The 24,653-nt window shown below is 42.1% G+C and overlaps 1 long non-coding RNA gene across 1 annotated transcript; it reads right to left on the reverse strand.

Annotated features, from left to right (window-relative positions):
- Positions 1–3,729: 3,729 nt before the first annotated feature.
- On the reverse strand, positions 3,730–24,614 carry LOC128234288 (uncharacterized). Its single transcript, XR_008260921.1, has 5 exons — positions 24,565–24,614; positions 9,977–10,026; positions 9,076–9,157; positions 4,551–4,797; positions 3,730–3,771 (listed from the first exon to the last, which is right to left on the reverse strand). It is a non-coding gene; the product is annotated as an uncharacterized LOC128234288 (long non-coding RNA).
- Between the last annotated feature and the right edge of the window lie 39 nt (positions 24,615–24,653).

Raw genomic sequence — 24,653 nt, forward strand, 5'->3', positions numbered from 1 at the left:
CTTGATCACAGCAGGCACAGCTTTTAGTGCTTGATCACAGCAGGTGCATCTCTTAGCGCTTGATCACAGCAGTCACAGCTCTTAGCGCTTGATCAGCAGTCACAGCTCTTAGCGCTTGATCACAAGCAGATGAAGCTCTTAGCGTTAGATCACGACAAAGTGGAGCTTTTAGCGCTTGATCACGACAGACGAAGCTCTTAGCGTTTGATCACGACAAAGCGTAGATCTTAGCGCTTAATCACGACAGGTGCAGCTCTTTGCGCATGATCACAGCAGATGCAGCTCTTAGCGCTTGCCCACAGTAGGCACAGCTTTTAGCACTTGCTGATAGCAGGTGCAGCTCTAAGCGCTGGTCACGACAAAGCGCAGCTCATATCATGATCATGATCATTATAGACGCAGCTGTAAGCGATGGATCACAGTAGATGCAAATGTTTATTATTAGTGAAAGTAGACGTACTTAAGAACAACGCTATTTTTGTTAACCTTTTTTTTCTTTTTATATAGTAGATAGTGAAAATGTTCACATACCTTATTTAACATATCCAATTGTTTACTTCCACATGCACTCCACTGTATAAGTATATTTACAGCCAGAGGGTCTTTAAAGTGAACCACTAAAATTCAGTTATAGACTGTACAGTTGGTTCCGCATTTAGCATGTTGGAAACCATTGAGACCCCATTTCGGGCAAGTATGCAAATAGGACAGAACTTATAAGTAAAACATCTCGGCATACATTTTATTTAAAAATTAATACGATAAATGACATTTATATACAACGCAAAGTAAAATTTAAATACAAATATCAAACCTATCTTTAGGACTTCATGGTATTAATGCTATTAAAGGAAAATATCACGAAAGAACATTCATACACAATAGTTTCATACAATTCAATCACACAAGACAGTTCTATACAATTAAGAAATCAATTATACAGACTGACAATTGCACAATTGTACCTGCGCCATAGGCATACGTATTACCTAATGATGATTTTGTACATTGTGGAACGAGTAAAATGAAAGAGTCTTACGGATACATTTTAAGCATATGAATATACACTACTCGATCTATCACAGTTCGTTATTATCATCATGGCATTTATTTGATCGACTACAAGGATAAAATCATTTGCAAACTCATAACATAAACCTTTTTTTAAGTACGGGGTTAAGGACCGGAGACAAAAACTAAAACAACCATTTGTTCCGATGATATCGAAGTTTAAGATAACCTGCTATTTAAAAAATGGTCACTATTTTGTTTCAAAATATCAAAGTTTAGTAACCAAGGCAGTTATGAAATAAAATAAGAACGTCGAAGCAATAGTGAAAAATAACAGAAAGACGACCTGTATATTTTGATAACTACCGGGACGCGATCACGTGACAAAACTAAAACGTTTTGGGTTTTTTTCCTGTAGAATTGGTTTGCTCACTGGTCGCACGATGTACAGTAATAACCCTATGAGGGCTTTGACACACTTTTGGAAATAAAAATTAAGTTTTATTGCGTTCCTGTAGAATTGATTTGCTCACCAGTCGCATGATGTACAATGGAACTTGTATTTGGGCTTTCACGCACTTGTGCAATGAGCCATAAGAAGGCTGCAACCAGAGTACAGATAACAAAAATGAGAACGTAAGTTCGACATGAACTAGTGGTAAAAAACGCATTTAGATTCAGTCGCCACGATTGAAGCAGAGTTATCCTTGGCAAAGGCACGCCTGTGTGCTCCACTGGTTTTGGACACTGGATTTGTCGAAGTAGCTTCAAGACGGAGTTTTGGACCTTTGGAGACGGCATACGGACTGTGTCGCAATAGCTTGCCCATGGAATGCAGTTGTCGCCGACATTGTTCTTTATCCCTAGAGCAGTAGCTAGCTTGTCTTCTGTCTTGGAAATCTTGAACCGTGATGGTGGCATCTTGGTAACTTCCGTATTGATCCCTTCCTGCCTCTTTAACCAGTCATGTTTGGTAATTACCGTAAATAGGCTTGCCTTGACTAAAAAAACAAAAAAAAACACGAAGTCAATATACATGTTTCGATGTAATGTATCCCGGACGACTTTGTTCGACTGCATAAGGGTTATTTTCATTTGTAATAACTAATACAGAGATAACAAAAAATGTTTGTGTGTATCATTCATCTTTGAAAGCCCCCCCCCCCCCCAAAAAAAAAAATAAATAAAAAATAAGATTCGTATCAATCGTCTGTTGTTTTCATTTTGCATCCAAAATAGCGGCTGTCACATGTAGTAATTTGGCCTCCTTTACAACCTGTTTTCGACCATGACCTTTTTCTATACTTCACAACTTCATTTTCAGGTTGTATAACTTGTTTTAAATATTTCAAGTAACATTAAGATAAAATATTTACAAAATTGCCAAGGAGTCACTATATAGTAATGATCACCGTCCACAAGAGTGGCAAAGGAATGCATCACCCCTTCTTATGGCTTTCACGTTATAAAAAAGGATAAATGCACCCATCCTGAACCCTGGTAAAGCCTCACTCTGTATGACCTGCCTAGACTGCAATAAGTATTAAGTAATGATAACTGAGCGTCCAATTATATTTCAGTTAAGTAACCTGTAGATAAATTTCATCAACATAAGTATAAGCAAAACATTTTGACGCGTTTTTGCACTATACTAGAATGTGTAGGGCATAGGGTTTTGATCCTAGTATATATTTAAAATATGACAGACGAAATAAGCAGTGGTATATACGTGAAATCATTCTAAATCAATGGTTCAATTTGGCATTAGTAAAACATGACTAATTGTTGTTAAGTAAAACTTAAATTTTTCAACATTTGAATTTGTATTTTTCACATGAAGTTTTCTGATAGTTCTGCTGTGTTGGTAAACAATCACAGCGGGTTTTACTGGAAGGCACGCGCAATAGAAGTATTTTACATAGTTTTTCTGGGTCGGTCGAAACTGCTTGTGGTCTAATATAGGCTGTTCGGGATTAAATATTCATGCCAAGTTAAAACATATCAATGCTTGTCAATAGCTAACAAAGAAAGGCATTATAAACACTTAAAATCACCTTGGTGCATTCTTGCTTTCAAGTGCAGATTTGTAAGCGGTTTAGGCATGATAATTTACGCTTATTATGAGCATTATTGATATTTCAAATGTTCTTTGTGGACGGAATTTCGCAATGCACAAATAAACTGAATAATTAATTGAAGCTGCACACTCACATTTCGTTTGCAAACGATCGTCGTGTTCTGACAGAACGTCATGCAACATATCGAGTAGTTGTTCTGGGATTGAGTCCGCTGCCGATTGTACAAATATGATCTTTGTGACCGCCCATTCAGGATTGCATGGAGGAAGCACCACATTTAAGCAACCAACTCCTTTTTTGTTTTGCAATTCCTCCAAAGCAGCTATGCTTGTCCCTGGTGGGATGCGACCTGAAGTTGTAAATGTTTTAATGTTAAGATATTAATTAAATGAGTCCGCAATAATTATAGAGTCTATTGATTATTGCAAACATTTACAATATAAGTCCATCCTTCAACCTTGTTATGAGTATTGCTATTAGATCAATAATAATGTACAACTGTATTGCAAAACAGTACAGCACCTGTGAGCGTATGCCTCAATATCTCTTTGGCTTGTTCGTCGTTAACGTTGCCCTTCCCAGCGCAGTCAATGATGTTTGGAAGATTGCCGATGATTGCACCAATTTTTGATTGAAGGTCAAATCGATTATATTTTCCTGGAGTATCCCACAATTGACATACCTATGAAATAGAGTATATTAAGGTAAATGAAGGACATCTTTGAAATATTCATGGAAAAAATAGACTGGAGGAAGCCCCCGGTGGTATTGACCATTCCAAGGCGGTACCCCAATTTATAACATACAAGATATTCCATGTTCATGTCATTGTTATTCCGTTTGTTATTTCATTTTTATTTTATTTCATTGTTATTACATTGTTTTGTTATTGTTATTTAATTGTCATTCCGTTGTTATTTTATTGTTATTCCATTGTTATTTCATTTTTATTCCGGTGCACAACAGCTCATGCTAGCCAACATATCGTTGACGTTGCATGTGTGTATGTCATATAATAGATAAAAAATTTGTAGCTACATGCGAATAAAGTTGAGAGACGCAACTCCCATAAAGTCCCGAAATTTATATCAAGAGGTGGGGGGGGGGGTAAAGGGTATACTAAGAAGCAGATTATACGTTTTAAATAAAGGAAACAATCTCTCTATAGGTATGTTTAAACATATTTCAACATGTTTATTATGCGTTAAGTGTTCAATGGATGTAAGGGTTTATACAAATTGTAAACATGTTAAATGAACCAAAATTTTACAAGCTATACATTAGACGTAGCCATATAGCGCAAATCGGCGAGCGAGGACATTCGATTGATATAAGAATATATGTTTTAACACTGTTTTATCATATCTAGTGAGAACACGATATTTATGTTTCATTAACATCTTAACCATTTAAATCATAGTATTCAAAACCTACACAAAAGGAAGAATAAATCTTACGCACCACTTGAAGTCAAGTGTTTTAGACTGGGTGCTACCAGAGCCAGCCTGTAAAGCTGATTCAGGTATACCAGTCAATTCATTGAAGATCGTGTTAACAATAGAGGTCTTTCCCGAACCCGATAATCCAAAGAGCAAGAGTGTTTCCGGTTGCTTTCGGGTTGCAAGTCTGCTGTACCGAACCACAGTCTCAAACAACTGCACATTTTCGTCATGTAAGTTGTAATCGTCGGAATCTGTCGGTCCTCTATCTAAATTAGAGTATGATTGATAAACAAAATTAGTGTTAATTGGAAGATTATAGAGATGTTATACGCAAATATTCGTGTAGTCGTGTATGCTGTATCCGCCGGATTAAGTCCATATCACATCTTTATAGCATTAATTAACAAACTCAGCTTGGATAGGAAGATAATAGGGAAGTAGCAAACCATAACTGGTATGTCAACGTGTGGACCCTTTGAGCGTTCTATGCCATTTATGTATGTGAGGTTTGAATTTAAGCGTCACACGTGTGCAAACGTGGTTCAGTTCATCATATTTACACTCAAAGTACAACCTCCAGTCTAGAACCTCCAGTGAGCATACAGCCTACATTTACAGCCAATGAACTTGTAGATATGGCAAACATGAAGCACTAGGAAGGAATTCTAACTTTTGCGACTGTTTAAAGTTCTGCCTTCTGCCACTCATCCCATACACAGTCCCTGCGTCAGATTTTGCGTTGACGATGTGTCAGCCAATAAGATAGTACTTTAAGACAGTTAGATGGCCTAAAGTAATATTGTAATGATAAAAAGGGCTCGTTCGCTACGCTCACTCCGACTATTCGTAATCATTAAAATAAAATGTTATGCCATCTAACTGTTACTTGTAAACGATGTTACAAATAAAGGAAGTACAAAATCACGATGAATGCGTTTTAGTGAATGTCAGTCTGCACGTAAATTCATTGATTCTCATGTGATTTTAAGTCAAGCATGACTTTTACTGGTAGTTTAATACATGAACAGGGAAAAGAAGACCCTCGCGACAACTCTAATATTAACATGGTAAAACTTCTACTTTAAACGGATCATACTTCAACATGTTTAGACAAGTTAAGATTGCTGTTTAAAGGTAAAACGAGTAGATAGCTGCGCAAAATGAATCGTTTTACCTTTAAATTACTTGTTTAACTCACTTTACATCAATTATCGATACCAAATAGCATATGATTTGTGCACAGACGAAAATATTAGCCTTTCAACTTTTAGCTACGAGGCCGTTAAGATTAATATGTGTTTCATATATGTTAACATTGCAGCGTCTAATAATATAATAAATAACTAACAATTTAAGAGTAAACAACTCATTCAAACTTCTTCCAACATAGGCGTCTTCTTGTTATTATAAACATATTATTATATTATTATTATTATTATTATTATTATTATTATTATTATTATCTAGATTAAAGATAAAGCTGTTGTCTTATAATATGTTTATTTGTTTAATCATTTATTTGTTCGCTAAAGATATTTTGACTTACGAACATATTTAGCATACACATTTGATCATGGGCCTGGTTTTCTTAATCGAATATGTATGTACAAGTTATACCTTTCATAGATAAACAAAAGCAATTCATACTTGATATCTTTAGAAAACATGTTTATAGAGATATGGTTGTTACATTGTGATATGAATAAACTATTTATAATTATGCTCAGCGATACATGTATATATATATATATATATATAAGACAATGGGCGGATTGTTCAGAACTTTGTTTAAGTTAACAACGTTGTGAACGTGATCGATGTTAACTTTCAAATCAATATTCCTATGTCAGTTTCACATATACGCTTATGATCTACAGTATTCCTAGCAAGAGTAGAGAAAACTGTTTCAGCTGTGTTTATTTAAATACATGAGTACATCTTCAACAGGTGTATTAAAAGGTAACAACTATGTCGTTAATCGTGTTGTTAACTTTAACAAAGTTCTAACCCATTGTATTACATTAATTTGATCACATGTCATATGGGCCTGTTTCAAATATGTATTGTGTAGTATATTTCTTTTGAATAAACTTTCTTTCTTCTGTCGTTCTTCCTTATCTTCAACGACATGAGATATATAGTCAGCGTTTTTTGTGTTGATGCTAATTTCTTGACAAATGTCATTAATACACTTATTATAACATTTGTACCTGTTCCACAGGTAAATACCAAGGTTGTGGTCAACAGAGGATGTCCACAAAATAAGCTGTTGTAATTGTTGTAATTTTAATGGGTTATATTTAAATGCTACTTGGAGACATCCGTTTTTGCGCGCACATTTCTTTGTGCACCAGTCAATTGTTACCACGCCCTCTCCCCACCCCCTAGGTCCGGGGCTATGCCGGGGATAGCCGGGGAAATGGGCCGTGTTTTAACCTTCCAGGTGGCCCCGCAGTGCCGGGTGAATGCGGTGGTTATGTCTTCGCACCAAAAATAGCGGGGATGGGCCTTACCTAGGGTCCCTCGAGTGCGGGGGCATTTGGCGGGGAATTTACCAGCAGTTTGTCCCCGAAGGTAAGGATTTTACCCGGGTTTGGCTGGACCGAAATTCAAAGTCCCCACTATTCCCCGGAACTAGGGGGGTGGGGGATCGTGGTTACAATTGACTGGTGCATAAAGCGACAGTTAAAGCAAATATGAATTGTATTTTACAAAACATAGACAAAAAATCTTTTAAATCGCTATATATCAAATAGTCTTATATAAATGTAATATAACTCATAATAAATGTTGTGTTTGTTTTGTTCGTTGTTGTTTTTTAGGGGAGGGGGCACCATCCGCCACCTCCTTCTCTTAAAATTTCCCAAGTAAACAATCCATGTAAATATGGTCAAAAAAGTGCGCATGAATTTAACCAAAATGCACCATTTCCTCCTAATATTTTTATTTAAATTATCATAGAGGATAAATACTTTAACCCCTTTGCCAAATTTTAAAGAGCCATTAAGTACGCCTCTTTAAACTTCAATAACCGTCTAAAACCGCCTCTGTTAATAACCCACGATTATTAAAATTGCAATTATTACTTCTTAATTGTGCGCGATAGCATCAAAGGATGTACTTTCGATTTAATGCACATTGTTTTGATATTCTGATACACATACATGTGCATTTTGCAACAGAGGTGGAAATTAAATGTTCACTCTTCTTCTGTGTAAAAGTTTGTGTTCTTGTGTACTGTACCACTGTATTTCATTGTATGTTATCTTTTGTATGGCTATGATGTTGCCACAACATTAATGCTAATAAAACTTATGTTATGTTTATGTTATTTATGTATACATAAGCAATGCGATTTAAATGTTTATACGTATGTATAACAAACGTGGGGTTTACTCGATAAAGCCATATCCACACTAAGTGAATTTTAAAGACATTAAACAGATACAGCATAACAAGTTTTCCAATAAATACCTATTCATTAACCTACCTATTTCATCATTTTCTCAATGCGAAGGCAAAACATGAAAACTGAAATTTATATTTATATTTTGCTTTAGGTATATTATTTCTTAAGAGTAGAAAAATCAAAACTTCTATCAATGTAGGCGTCTTCTTGTCTTCAACGACATGTGATATATAGTAAATGTTTTGTGTTCGTGCCAATTCCCAGCCAAATGCAATTAATGCAATAGGTGTACCCATTTGTACCTATACCACAAGTCAATTACAAGGTTGCGATTATTGGATTATATTCACAAAATGTGCCGTATGATATTTGGGTTTTAATGGGTTATATTCAAATGTAACTTAAGGAATTCTTTTTTTCGCGTGCTGATTTTCTCAAGCGATAGTTTTAGCAAATATGCATTGTTCATTCCATAGCATAGACAGAAAAACTTATAAAACGCTATGTATCAAATAGTTTTATATTAATGTTTAACAAGAAGCTCATAACAAAGGAGAAAAACGGAAAACCGATTAAAATGTAGCGGGTCCAGGGGGGTTGGGGGGGGGGTGCACCCTCCGCAACCCCATTCTCTGAAAACTGCCAAAGCAAACATATCATTTCAATATGGCAAATAAATTATGCATGAATAACACTAAATTAAAACATTTTGCAATAGGGTTTCAAAATGAAAAACCTAACTCTCTTGCCACATTTAGAGCCATCAAGTGTGCCTCATGGAATGTCATTTTCTGGAACTCAGATCATTACCGTGGATTATTAAATGTCATGGAATCAATGAAAGTATTGTTTCTACTGTTGAGTCCGAGCCGAGCGGTTACAATAATTACCCCTTATTTATGCGTGATGGCTTCAAATTATGTACTTTCGTTTAAATGCAAACATATGTGTTATGTTCTTCATTTATTCAATACTCTCGTAAATATTTGTATAAGAAAGGCTATATGTATTTTTATATAATTAACGGGGTTTACTCGAGAAAACATAACCCAACTTATAAAGAAATCGTAGTTTTACAGACAACAATCAGATACAGCATTTAAAGTTTTCAAATAATCAAAATGTATTGACCTACCCATTTCATTTTCCATTTTGACCAAAATTCACAGTACAGAAAATAATCGTGCGCCGATCAATATATGTTTGTATTCGTCCGCCTGAAAACATACAACAAACGGTCAAAGGGAGATAAACACCAACAGTCTATTGCTGAATTATAGTTTTGTTAAAAATAAACATTCATAAGTAAACAAACATGAACATTTAGAGCTTAAACCAGTTTGATCACTTGGCGTAAGACCTAAGTTAGTTTCACTAAACATTTCATAAAGGCATTTATCTTTAGAACTTAAAAATAGTCCCACTTAAAACATAATTTATTGGCTGCTGTAGAACAATCACAAGAAAACATAGGGTTCACCAATTCAGTGTCAAATTATGTTAAGTTCTTTGTAAAAGGGCAACCTTTTTGCAGCTAAAGGTGATTCTAAAGTTACCACGACATTGAGCATATATCATTTTCCGGGAGTGGTCCCAGACCATATTGATATGTAATGTTCACTTTGACAATTTAGTGGGGGAATGTAAGAATTAAATCATTGATTATTTTATGGACTTTTACTAAACTAAGATTTACACACATGTATTTATACTTCACATCAGATTTACCTTCAATTTTATCGGAAATATACAAGGTGTATGCTACAAAATACAATACTTTTTTCTTTAAAGGTGGGTATATGATGACAAGAAAACATAAGCTCAACGAGCTATTTTCCGACATGAATAACAAACATACATAACATATCAAAACATAACAATGAGCATGTGACCTGAAAGTGAGAACATGTTGCTTAAAATATGTACACTCGGACAAGTAAATTCAAAAGATGTTCCTTATTACATTCATGAATACGTTTACAAAAGGTAAGATGGGTTACAGCACTGAAAACAGTGAAAACATAAACTAGTTTTACCGGCTGTTAGGACAATCCACACGCCCACGGTTCCGCTAGTTGACTCACCACTGTAAAATGGTTAGTTCTTTAAGAGTATAACTTTTTTAAATATCGTAAACATTTAAATAGCAAAAAGTTGCAATATACACATCGTGTATTGATGTGTAGTTGGTAAGCATGTTATAATTAATCTGGCTTGATAGAAACAACTTTGGAAGGTGTAACTAAAAGGGGATATTGGATCTATCATTAAATGTAAATACTGGATTTTGCTGATCTATCAGGAACAGTTACGTACAAAAGCATGGTTTCTCCCATGATTAGGTCAAAGGTAACCCCCAAACCTCTGCGCTCGGCCACTGTTCTGACAATTACAGCATCTACCACTGTGTAAGAATGTTAATACAGCCCTCCAACACAATACAGTACAAGTACAAAATTGCTGTAGGAGACAGCAAGAAAGGCCCGCTTTAAATCGACCCATAGCAATGTACAGTTATTGTTTTGTGAGGAAGAGTGAATTACACCTGTGGGAAGTATTTGTTAACAAAACTCGCAAGTTCAAATACGAAGGTTTGCAAAAGTTACAATGCTAGTATGCATTATGAGTGTTTTGCACCTGTGGAAAGTATTTGTTAGCAAAAATCGAAAGTTCAAATACAAAGGTTTGCAAAAGTTGCAATGTCAATAGTCGTAAGAAGTGACTGGCACCTGTGGGAAGTATTTCTTAGCAAATATCGAAAGTTCAAATACAATGGTTTGCAAAAGTTGCAATGTCAATAGCCGTAAGAAGTGATTTGCACCTGTGGGAAGTATTTGTAAACAAAGAGCGAAAGTTCAAATACTTTCTCAAACCGGAAGTATCTTGACTGAAATTCCTGTGATCTGATTGGCTGACGGGTTATCGTGTGAGCCTATGATATTGTTGGGTTACGAATAGTTTCTACATGATATTATTGATATTGTTATATATTATGAGTTGTCATTGACTATTCTGTTTAGTTATTAAATATCAGATTTTCTTAAATAAGAAAAAAATCCTCCGAAACGTTTTTCCTGAGCTTTGATGAAGAGGGTCATAAGGTTCGTAAATTAATGTATAAAAAACCCGTAGCCTACGAGTTTTTTTTTGACAGGTTATTATTTCACATTTGATGTGCCCAAAAAAAAATTTGTAATAACGATACACAATAAATGTGTTTTGGGTGGAACATTTTTCTTTTATAAGTATATACAATTGTTTCTTTATAAAGGTTGTTTTTTTATTAAACATATTTTATTGTGTTATTTTACAAAAATAATATTGGCTGATTTATTTTGATAACGTGACCCTCCATGGTCCAACGCGACGTCAATAATGCAATGTAAACTACTGGGATCAGTCAAACATTCAAATATAAACCATGTTTCGACTCCCAAACAATACTGAACGAGGGACACACACGTATAAACACCATAAACGGATTACACACGCATCATATTGAATAGCTTGATAAGAACGGACAATGAAACACGATTTCGTGACTCAAAACTACTAGCATGCCCTCAACTATCAACTGGCCGGAGCAACCCTTCAGTGTACGGAACAATTATTTTAAGACACACATCTAACACGGCTTCTAAATTTTGACCGAAAGACTGCTTACATATCAATTTCATCTTAATGTATGGTTTGAATAGTAAATATTGATTTAAGCTGAATACAATTGTCGTAATCATACCCAAGTTATATATAAACTGTCTACAGCTGGGAAAATTGAGATCTTCGTAAGATTGCATTGATCTATTCATGAAACTTCAACGCAGTGACAGTCACCCCTAAAACACGATTAAAAAGCTTTCTCTTTGAAACATGTATTTTATCAAACTATTTGCACAAACGCCTAAGCAAGCAGTCGGGCTTGTCTATCGCGGTTTTCATTCTAACATACGATACTTTTAAAGTATGATTGCTTGCAATAAGATTGCTAAGTCAAGCGTGATGTTAATTGCTCATACCTAGTTAAATACCGGCCGGAGCATGTATTTCTTGACGCTTCATCACGACAGGCGCACCTCTTAACGCTCCATCACGACAGGTGCACCTCTTAACGCTTCATCACGACATGTGTACCTCTTAATGATTCATCACGAGAGGTGCACCTCTTAACGCTTCATCACGACAGGCGCAGCTCTTAACGCTTTATCACGATATGTGCACCTCTTTACGCTTCATCACGACAAGTGCACCTCTTAACGCTTCAACAGGACATGTGTACCTCTTAATGATTCATCACGAGAGGTGCACCTCTTAACGCTTCATCACGACAGGCGCAGCTCTTAACGCTTTATCACGATATGTGCACCTGTTAACGCTTCATCACGACAGGTGCACCTCTTAACGCTTCATCACGACAGGTGCACCTATTAACGCTTCATCACGACAGGCGCAGCTCTTAACGCTTTATCACGATATGTGCACCTCTTTACGCTTCATCACGACAGGTGCACCTCTTAACGCTTCATCACGACATGTGTACCTCTTAATGATTCATCACGAGAGGTGCACCTCTTGAAGCTTCATCACGACAGGCGCAGCTCTTAACGCTTTATCACGACATGTGCACCTCTTAACGCTTCATCACGACAGGTGCACCTCTTAACGCTTCATCACGACAGGTGCACCTCTTAACGCTTCATCACGACAGGTGCACCTCTTAACGCTTCATCACGACAGGTGCACCTCTTAACGCTTCATCACGACAGGCGCACCTCTTAACGCTTAATCACGACAGGCGCACCTCTTAACGCTTCATCACGACAGGTGCATCTCTTGAAGCTTCATCACGACATGAGCACTTCTAAATGCTTCTTCAGGACTGGTGCACCTATTAACGCTTCTTCACGACAGCCACACCTCTTAACGCTTCTTCACGACTGGTGCACCTCTTAACGCTTATACACGACAGGCGCACCTCTTAACGCTTCATCACGACATATGCACTTCTTTACGCTTCATCATGACATGCGCAGATCTTAACGCTTCATGATGAAAGGCGCATCTCCCAATGCTTCATCATGACATGCGCAGATCTTAATGCTTCATCACCACAGGAGCAGACCTTTACGCTTCATCACGACAGTAGCATCTCCTAACGCTTCATCGCGACAGGCGCACCTCTTAACGCTTCATCACGAAAGGTGCAGCTCCAATCGCTTCATCATGACAGGCGCAGCTCTTAAAGCCTTTTTACGACAGGCGCACCTCCTAACGCTTCATCGAACATCCGCAGCTCCTAACGCTTCATCACGACAGGTGCAGCTCTGTACATTTCATCACGACAGGCGCACCTCTTTACGCTCCATCACGACAGGTGCACCTAGTTACGCCTCATCACGACAGGTGCACCTCTTTACGCTTCATCACGAGATGCGCACCTCTTTACGCTTCATTAAGACATGCGCACCTCTTAACACTTCATCACGACAGGCGCACCGCTTTACGCTTTATCACGACATGCGCACCTCTTAACGCTTCATCACGACAGGCGCACCTCTTTACGCTTTATCACGACATGCGCAGCTCTTAACGCTTCATCACGACAGGCGCACCTCTTAACGCTTCATCACGACAGGCGCACCTCTTTACGCTTTATCACGACAGGCGCAGCTCTTAACGTTTCATCAAGACATGTTCTTCTCTTTACGCTTCATCACGACAGGCGCACCTCTTACCGCTTCATCACGACATGCGCACATCTTAACTCTTAACCACGACATGCGCACATCATAACTCTTCACCACGACATGCGCAGCTCTTTACTCTTCATCACGACAGGTGCAGCTCTTAATTCTTCATCACGACGGGTGCAGCTATGTACGCTTCACCACGACATGCGCACCTCTTAACGCTTCATCACGGCAGATCTTAATGCTTTATCACGACAGTCGCAGCCCTTAACGCCCCATCACAACATGTGCAACTCCTAACGCTTCATCACGACAGGCGCACCTCTTCACGCTTCATCACGACAGGCGCACCTCTTTTCGCTTCATCAAGACAGGCGCAGCTCTTAACACTTCATCACGACATGCGCACCTCTTTACGCTTCATTACGACATGCATACCTCTAAACGCTTCATCACGACAGGCGCAGCTCTTAGCGCTTAATCACGACATACGCACCTCTCACGAAAGATAAATTCAAATCACTCTAACAGAAGTCAAAATAGTATCATTCTAGAATTCTAAATTTTCAACGACATTTTTCTGTGCATACACTTACAATCGAAAGGCTAAAATCAATTATTTCCGTCTCAAGTACGATCGCATAAACCAATCACTAAAAAGGGCTCCCTTCACGACTGGTGCACCACTTAACGCTTCATCACTACATTGGCACCTCTTAACGCTTCATCACGACAGGTCCACCCCTTTACGCTTCATCACGACAGGCGCACCTGTTAATGCTTCATCACGACAGGCATACTTCTTTTCGCTTCATCACGACATGCGCACCTCTAAATGCATTATCACGACAGGAACACCTCTAATCGCTTCATCACGACAGGCGAACCTCTTAACGCTTCATCCCGACATGTGCACCTCTTAACTCTTCATCACGACATGCACACCTCTTAATACTTCATCACGACAGGCGCAGCACTTAACGCTTCATCTCGTCATGCGCACCTCTTAACGCTTCTTCACGACATGCGTACTCTTAACTCTTCACCACGACATGCGCACCTCTTAACGCTTCATCACGACAGGCGCAGCTCTTAACGCTTCATCAGGAGAGGTGCACCTCTTAACGCTTCACCACGACATGCGCACATCTTAACGCTTCACCACGACATGCGCAGCTCTTTACGCTTCATCACGAAATGCGCAGTTCTAAACGCTTTACCACGACATGCGCAGCTCTTAACGCTTCACCACGACATGCGCACCTCTTAACGCTTTATCACGACAGGCGTAGCTCCTAACGCTTCACCACGACATGCGCAGTTCTTAACGCTTTACCACGACATGCGCATCCCTTAATCCTTCACCACGACATGCGCATCTCTTAACGCTTCATGACGACATGCGCATCTCTTAACACTCCATCACGACTGGCGCAGCTCCTAACGCTTCATCATGACAGGGGCACCTCTTAACGCATCATCCCGTCAGGCGCACATCTAACCGCTTCATCATGACATGCGCACCTCTTAACGCTTCATTACAACAGGTGCAGCTCTAAACCCTTCATCATGACATGCACATCTCTTAACTCTTCACTAAGACAGGCGCAACTCTTTACGCTTCATCACGACAGGCAGAGCTCTTAGCGCTTCATCACGACATGCGCATCTCTTAACCCTTCATCACGACTGGCGCAGCTCCTAACGCTTCATCACGACAGTAACACACCTTAATGCTTTATCCCGACAGGCGCAGATCTTAACGCTTCATCACGACACGACAGGGGCACTTCTTAATACTTCATCACGACAGGCGCAGCTCTTAACGCTTCATCATGACATGCGCACCTATTAACGCTTTTACCAACAGGTGCAGCTCTTAACCCTTCATCACGACATGCGCACCTCTTAACTCTTCAGCACGACAGGCGTAGCTCTTTACGCTTCATCACGACAGGCGCACCCTTTAACGCTTCATCACGACAGGCGCAGCTCCCAACGCTTCATCACGACATGCGCACCTCTTAACGCTTCATCACGACAGGCGCAGCTCTTTACGCTTCATCACGACAGGCGCAGCTCTTAACGCTTCATCACGACAGGCGCACCTCTTAACCCTTCATCACGACATGCGCACCTCTTAACTCTTCAGCACGACAGGCGTAGCTCTTTACGCTTCATCACCACAGGCGCACCTTTTAACGCTTCATCATGACATGCCCACCTCTTAACTCTTCACCACGACAGGCGGAGCTCTTTACACTTCATCACGACAGGCGCAGCACTTAAAGCTTCATCGAGAGATACGCACCTCTTAAAGCTTCACCACGACATGTGCAGCTCTTAACGCTTCATCACGTCATGCGCACCTCTTAACGCTTTATCACGACAGGCGCAGCTCTAAACGCTTAACAAAAACATGCGCAGCCCTTAATGCTTCACCACGATATGTGCATCTCTTAACACTTTTGATGCTTTATCACGACAGCCGCACTTCTAAACGCTTCATCAAGCGCACCTCTTAACTTTCCATCAAGACAGGCGCACCTCTTTTCGCTTGATCATGACATGCTCCCCTCTTAACGCTTCATCACGACAGGCGCACCTCTTAACGCTTCATCATGACATGCGCACCTCCTAACGCTTCAGCAAGACAGGTGGAGCTCGAAGCGCTTCATCCCGACATGCGCACCTCTAAACACTTCATCACGACAGGTGCACCTCTTAACGCTTCACCACGACAGGCGCAGCTCCTAACGCTTCATCACGACAGGCGCATCTCTTAACGCCTTCATTACGACAGGCGCACCTCTAAACGCCTCATCACGACAGGCGCACCTCTTAACGCTTCATCACGAAATGAGCACCTCTTAACCCTACACCAAGACATGTGTACCTATTAACGCTTCATCACGACATGCGCACCTCTTAACACTTTATCACGACTGTGCAGCTCCTAACGCTTCATCACGACATGCGCATCTCTTAACGCTTCAAACACGACATGCGCAAACTAAAGCTTCACTCACGACATGCGCACCTCTAAACTCTTCATCACGACATGCACACCTCTTTTCGCTTCATCATGACATGCGCGCCTCTTAACGCTTCATCACGACATGCGCACCTCTTAACGCTTCATCATGACAGGTGCACCTCTTAACGCTTCAACACAACAGGTGGAGCTCTAAGCGATTCATCCCGACATGCGCAGCTCCTAACGCTTCATCACGACATGCGCATCTCTTAACGCTTCACCACGACATGCGCAATTCTACACGCTTCATCACGACATGCGCACTTCTAAACGCTTCATCACGACATGCACACCTCTTTTCGCTTCATCATGACATGCGCACCTCTTAACGATTCATCACGACATGCGCAGCTCCTAACGCTTCATCACGACAGGCGCAGCTCTTAACGCTTCATCACGACAGGCGCAGCTCCTAACGCTTCATCACGACAGGCGCAGCTCCTAACGCTTCAACACGACATGTGCACCTCTAAATTCTTCTGCACGACATGCGTACCTCTTAACGCTTCTTCACGACATGCGCATCTCTTAACGCTTCATCACGATATGCGCACCTCTTAACGCCTCATCAAGACATGTGCACCTCTTAACGCTTCATCACGACATGCGCACCTCTTAACGCTTCATCACGACATGCGCACCTCTTTACGCTTCATCACGACATGCGCACCTCTTAACGCTTCATCACGACAGGCACAACTCTTAACGCTTCATCACGACATGCGCACCTCTTAACGCTTTGCCACAACATGCGCACCTGTTAACGCTTCATCACGACATGTGCACTTCTTAACGCTTCATCACGACATGCGCAGTTCTTAACGCTTCATCACGACAGGCGCAGCTCTTAACGCTTCATCACGACATGCGCACCTCTTAACGCTTCATCACGACATGCGCACCTCTTAACGCTTCATCACGACATGCGCACCTCTTAACGCTTCATTACAGCATGCGCACCTCTTAACTCTTCATCATAAAAGGAGCATCTCCTAACGCTTGATCATGACATGCGCAGATCTTAACGCTTCATCACGACAGGCGCAGCTCTTAACGCTTCATCATGACATGCGCACCTCTTAACTCTTCATCATAAAAGGAGCATCTCCTAACGCTTGATCATGACATGCGCAGATCTTAACGCTTCATCACGACAGGCGCAGCTCTTAACGCTTCATCATGACATGCGCACCTCTTAACTCTTCATCATAAAAGGCGTATCTCCTAACGCTTTATCATGACATGCGCAGATCTTAACGCTTCATCACCACAGGAGCAGACCTTAACACTTCATCACGACAGGAGCATCTCCTAACGCTTCATCGCGACAGGCGCACCACCAAACGTGTCATCACGAAAGGCGCAGCTCCTAGCGCTTCATCATGACAAGCGCAGCTCTTCAAGCTTTACCACGACAGGCGCACCTCTTAACGCCTTTTCACGACAGGCGCACCTCTTAGCGCTTCATCGAACAGCCGCAGATCTTAACGCTTCATCACGACAGGTGCAGCTCTTAACTCTTCATCACGACAGGCGCACCTCTTTACCCTTCATCACAACAGGTGCACCTCTTTACGCTTCATCACGACAGGTGCACCTCTTTACGCTTCATCACGATATGCGCACCTCTTTACGCTTCATTAAGACATGCGCACCTATTAACGCCTCATCACGACAGGCGCACCTCTTTACGCTTCATCACGACAGGTGCAGCTCTTAACGCTTCATCACGACATGTTCACCTCTTTACGCTTCTCCACGACAGGCGCAGCTCTTAACGCTTCATCACGACATTGGCACCTCTTTACGCTTCATCACGACATGCGCACCTCTTCACGCTTCATTCCGAGAGGTGTACCTCTTTACGCTTCATCACGACAGGCGCAGCTCTTAACGCTTCATCACGACATGCGCACCTCTTTACGCTTTTTCACGACAGGCGCGCCTCTTAACGCTTCATCACGACAGGCGCACCTCTAAACGATTCATCATGACATGCGCACCTCTTTACGATTCATCACGAAAGGCGCACCTCTTAACTCTTCACCACGACATGCGCATCTCTTACCGCTTTATCACGACATGCGCACCTCTTAACTCTTCAGCACGACAAGCGCAACTCTTAACGCTTCACCACGACATGCGCACCTCGTAACTCTTCACCAAGACAGGCGCAGCACTTTACGCTTCATCACGACAGGCGCAGCTCTTAGCGCTTCATCACGACATACGCACCTCTTAGCGCTTCATCACGACAGGCACACCTCTTAACGTTTCATCACGACAGGCGCACCTCTTAACGCTTCATCACGACAGGCGCAACTATTAGCGCTTCATAACGAGAGCTTTTAGAACTTAGTTACGACAAGCGAAGCTCTTAGAACTTGGTTACGATATGCGGAGCTCTTAGAACTTAGTTACGACAGGCGGAGCCTTTAGAACTTTGTCACGACAGGCGGGGCTCTTAGAACTTAGTCACGACAGGCTGAGTTCTTAAAGCTTAGTCATGACAGGCGGAGCTCTTAGAGCTTTGTCACGACAGGCGGAGCTCTTAGAACTAAGTCACGACAGGCGAAGCTCTCAGAACTTAGTCACGACAGGCGGAGCTCTTAGAACTTAGTTACGAAAAGCGGAGCTCTTAGAACTTAGTTATGACATGCGGAGCTTTTAGAACTAAGTTACGACAGGCGGAGCTCTTAGAACTTAGTCACGACAGGCGGAGCTCTTAGAACTTAGTCACGACAGGCGGAGCTCTTAGAACTTAGTTACGAAAAGCGGAGCTCTTAGAAATTAGTCACGACAGGCGGAGCTCTTAGAACTTAGTCACTACAGGCGGAGTTCTTAGAGCTTAGTCACGACAGGCGGAGTTCTTAGAGCTTATTCACGACAGGCGGAGCTCTTAGAGCTTTGTCACGACAGGCGGAGCTCTTAGAACTTAGTCACGACAGGCGGAGCTCTTAGAACTTAGTTACGAAAAGCAGAGCTCTTAGAACTTAGTTATGACATGCGGAGCTTTTAGAACTTAGTTACGACAGTAGGAGCTCTTAGAACTTAGTCACGACAGGCGCTCGTAAAAATAACATATATATAAAAACAAGTGAACTCATGAAGTTTATGCTTTTTCCGAATGACCAATACAAATTTCAAATGATCTCGTCTTAGAATAGTAAAACAAGTAACCATAACTAAGAACACTAGGAACTACAGTTTCCTTTGCTGATTGTAATACGTCATGTATTTTGAATTATCTTCTATAAACCCTTTCGATGTTATCAGCTTTTGAACTTAATGCATGTTCGATAATGCCCCCCTTTGGGGAGGGGCGGGGGGAGGGGTGTAGCTGGTGGGCTCTTTGCACCAGTGCTGAACAGTTGAAGTCCCCTGTTTGTTGGTGGCGGTTGTTTTTACTCTACATATTACAGCAGAGAATAATCAGCAGGAACATGCTCGAATAAAACTGTTTACCTTACAACTATGTTCTACAAACCATGTTTCACGCATTTGGACCACAAACAAAGGGACATAATCTCAAAGTCATGGACAGTAAAAGCGCGAGTTAAATCATTTCAAAAGGTCAAGTTTACGAAATTGTGGGGTCCATATTGTGAGGATCTCGTACTATTCCAGGACAGCCTTTATAGTGGTTGTAAAATGTAACTTACTTTGGCTCCATGACAACTTTTTTGTTGCGAAACATTCATCATCAGTCCGAATTACATTTGATAATTGTCTACCTCTGAGGATCACTTATTATAATTAGAACATGGAGCAAGACGATTGGGTTACTGTTCAGCCAATTTAATTCCACATGACATCACGAGTGATAAGAACAACGTCGAGGCGTTCCGTTCGGTTCAAAAGCATTAAGAGTAAGGGGATAATCACATAAACATCAGATGAAAATATAATTTAGACAGGCGCCACATCAAGCGACATCGTACCGATGTTGTGTGTTTGCTGGGAATGTACTTTAATTATTTATAATCTCATGTGCAAAGAGAACTTACGGTGAGCATTAATAAATCAATGTTGTCCGCCGTCTGTCCATTTAAACGAATGTCTCACATGCAATTTAATTATTTCCTTTAAAATTAATGCCTGAATTGTCATCTGCCAAAATAGCTTAACATATTGCAGCTAGTTGAGCACTACGGAACATTCAAGACCCAATTGATTTGCCTTTCAGAAACATGGTCCGTCATCAGCTGGAGCTGTCAGATCCAGAGGGAGTTGAAGCCAGAAGTAGACATAAACTCATTAGAAGAATATATCGCAACAAAGGTCCAAACATATTTGTTCACTTGGACGGGTATGACAAGATAAAACGCTATGGGCTGGCAATACATGGTGCCATAGATGGGTGGGTTCTTTGAAGTAATTCATTGTTTAGTAGATCTGTTGTATAAGAACACTTGTATTTTTATCAATAATGGACATTTAAATATCTAACTACGAACCTGAAAGTAGTTGAAATATTCAGCTGCCAACTACCACCAGAAAGTAGTTGGCATGTCCAACTACCGACAACCAACTACTACTTTCTAACTTGCGAACACCCGAGAATGACCCTTATTTCGAAAGAAGTTTGTTTAACCACGAGCATTCACGAAGCAATTTCTACGACTTGATCACAGCAGGCGGAGCTCTTAGCGCATCATCACGACGGACGCAGCTCTTAGCGCTTGATCACAGCAGGCGCAGCTCTTAGCGCATCATAATGACGGGCGCAGCTCTTAGCGCATCATCACGAAGAACGCAGCTCTTGGCGCTTACTCACAACAGGAGCAGCTCTTAGCGCATTATCACGACGGAAGCAGCTCTTAGCGCTTGATCATAACAGGCGCAGCTCTTAGCGCATCATCACGCCAGGCGCAGCTCTTAGAACATTATCACGACGGACGCAGCTCATAGCGCTTGCTCACGACGGGCGCAGCTCTTAGCGCTTGCTCACAGCAGGCGGAGCTCTAAGCGCATCATCACAACGGACGCAGCTCTTAGCGCTTGTCTACGACAGGCGCAGCTCTTAGCACATCATCACGACGGACGCAGCTCTTAGCGCTTGTACACGACAGGCGCATCTCTTAGCGCATCATCACAACGGACGCAGCTCTTAGCACTTGTACACGACAGGCGCAGCTCCAGCTTTTAGAGCTTGCTCATAACAGGTGCAGCCCTTAACGCTTGATCACGTAAGGCTCAGCGATTAGCACTAGCACAGAATGTGCAGCTATTAGCGATTGATCACAACATGTGCAACTCTTAGCGCTTGGTTACAGCATATGCAGCCCTTAGCGCTTGATCACAGCAGGCAACGCTCTTAGTGCTTTATCATGCCCGATGCAGCTCTTAGCGCTTGATCACGACATGCGCAGCTGTTAGCGCTTGATCACGACAGGCGGAGCTCTTACTGGTTCACCATCTCATACGCTTCTCTTAGCGCTTGATCACGTCAGGCGGAGCTCTTAGCGCTTTCTCATGTCCGACGCAGCTTTTAGCGCTTGATCACGACATGTGCAGCTGTGAGCGCTTGATCACGACAGGCGGAGCTCTTACTGCTTCATCACCTCATACGCTTCATTTAGCGCTTGATCACGACAGGCTCAGCTATTAGCGTTTGAGCCCGATAGGAGCAGCCCCAAGCGCTTGATCACAGCAGATGCAGCTGTTAGGGATTTATCATTTCAGGCGTATCTCTTAGAGCTTGATCACAGCAGGCGCAGCTTTTAGCGCTTGATCTCTACAGGCGAATCTCTTAGCGCTTGATCACACCTGGCGCAGCTCTTGGCGCTTGATCACACCAGGCGCAACTCTTAGCAGTTGATCACAACATGTACAGCTGTTAGCGCTTGATTACGACAAAGCGCAGCTCTTAGCGCTTTATCTCTATAGGCGTATGTCTTAGCGCTGGATCACAGCAAGTACAGCTCTTAGCGCTTGGTAACAGCAGACGCAGCCCTTAGTGCTCGATCACAGCAGGCGCAGCTCTTAGCACTCAATCACGCTTGATCACGAGAAAGCATAATCGTTTACGTTTGCTCACAGCAGGCGCAGGTCTTAGCGCTTCATCACTACAGGCGCAGCCCTTAGCGCGTGATGACGACAAGACGCAGCTCTTAGCGCTTATTCACAGCAGATGCAGCTGTTAGGGCTTTATCATTTCAGGCGTATCTTTTATAACTTGATAACAGCAGGCGCAGCTTTTAGCACTTGATATCTACAGGCGAATCTCTTAGCGCTTGATCACACCAGGCGCACCTATTAGCGCTTGATCACAGCAGGCGCATCTCTTAGCGCTTGATCACAGCAGGCGCAGCTCTTAGCGCTTAAACACAGCAGGCGCAGCTCTTAGCGCTTGATCTCTACAGGCGCATCTCGTAGCGCTTGATCACAGCAGGCGCAGCTGTTAGCGCTTGATCACAGCAGGCGCAGCTCCTACCGCTTGATCTCTACAGGCGCATCGCTTAGCGCTTGATCACGACAGGCGGAGCTCTTAGCGCTTGATCTCTACAGGAGCATCCCTTAGCGCTTGATCACAGCAGGCGCAGCTCTTAGCGCTTGATCTCTACATGCGCAGCTCTTAGCGCTTGATCACAGCAGGCGCAGCTCTTATCGCTTGAACAAAGCTGGCGCACTTCTTAATGATTGATCTCTACATGCACATCTCTTAGCGCTTGATCACAGCAGGTGCAGCTCTTAGCGCTTGATCTCTACAGGCGCAGCTCTTAGCGCTTGATCACAGCAGGCGCAGCTCTTAGCGCTTGATCTCTACATGCGCATCTCTTAGCGCTTGATCAGAGCAGGCGCAGCTGTTAGCGCCGGATCACGACAGGCGAAGCTCTTAGCGCTTGATCACAGCAGGCGCAGCTCTTAGCGTTTGATCACAACTGGCGCAGCACTTAGCGCTTGATCACGACAGGCGCAGCACTTAGCGCTTAATCACAGCCGGCGCAGCTCTTAGCGTTTGATCTCTACAGTCGCATCTCTTAGTGCTTGATTACAGCAGGTGCAGCTCTAAGCGCTTGATCACTAGATGCGCAGCTCTTGGCGCTTGATCACATTAGGCGCAGCTCATAACGCTTGTTCACAAGCAGATGAAGCTCTTAGCAATAGATCACGAAAGCGGAGCTTTTAGCGATTGATCACGACAGACGAAGCTCTAAGCGCTTAATCATGACAGGTGCAGCTCTTTGCGCTTGATCACAGCAGATGCAGCTCTTAGCGCTTGCCCACAGTAGGCACAACTTTTAGCGCTTGCTCACAGCAGGTGCAGCTCTTAGCGCTTGATCACGACAAAGCGCAGCTCATAGCGCTAGATCATTACTGACACAGCTGTAAACGCTTGATCGCGACAGGCGCAGCACTTAGCGCTTGATCACAGCAGGCACAGCTTTTAGTGCTTGATCACAGCAGGTGCATCTCTTAGCGCTTGATCACAGCAGTCACAGCTCTTAGCGCTTGATCACAGCAGTCACAGCTCTTAGCGCTTGATCACAAGCAGATGAAGCTCTTAGCGTTAGATCACGACAAAGTGGAGCTTTTAGCGCTTGATCACGACAGACGAAGCTCTTAGCGTTTGATCACGACAAAGCGTAGATCTTAGCGCTTAATCACGACAGGTGCAGCTCTTTGCGCATGATCACAGCAGATGCAGCTCTTAGCGCTTGCCCACAGTAGGCACAGCTTTTAGCACTTGCTGATAGCAGGTGCAGCTCTAAGCGCTGGTCACGACAAAGCGCAGCTCATATCATGATCATGATCATTATAGACGCAGCTGTAAGCGATGGATCACAGTAGATGCAAATGTTTATTATTAGTGAAAGTAGACGTACTTAAGAACAACGCTATTTTTGTTAACCTTTTTTTTCTTTTTATATAGTAGATAGTGAAAATGTTCACATACCTTATTTAACATATCCAATTGTTTACTTCCACATGCACTCCACTGTATAAGTATATTTACAGCCAGAGGGTCTTTAAAGTGAACCACTA

The sequence above is a fragment of the Mya arenaria genome, chromosome 5, assembly GCF_026914265.1.
Source record: "Mya arenaria isolate MELC-2E11 chromosome 5, ASM2691426v1".
In the NCBI taxonomy this organism is placed as follows: Eukaryota; Metazoa; Mollusca; class Bivalvia; order Myida; family Myidae; genus Mya; species Mya arenaria.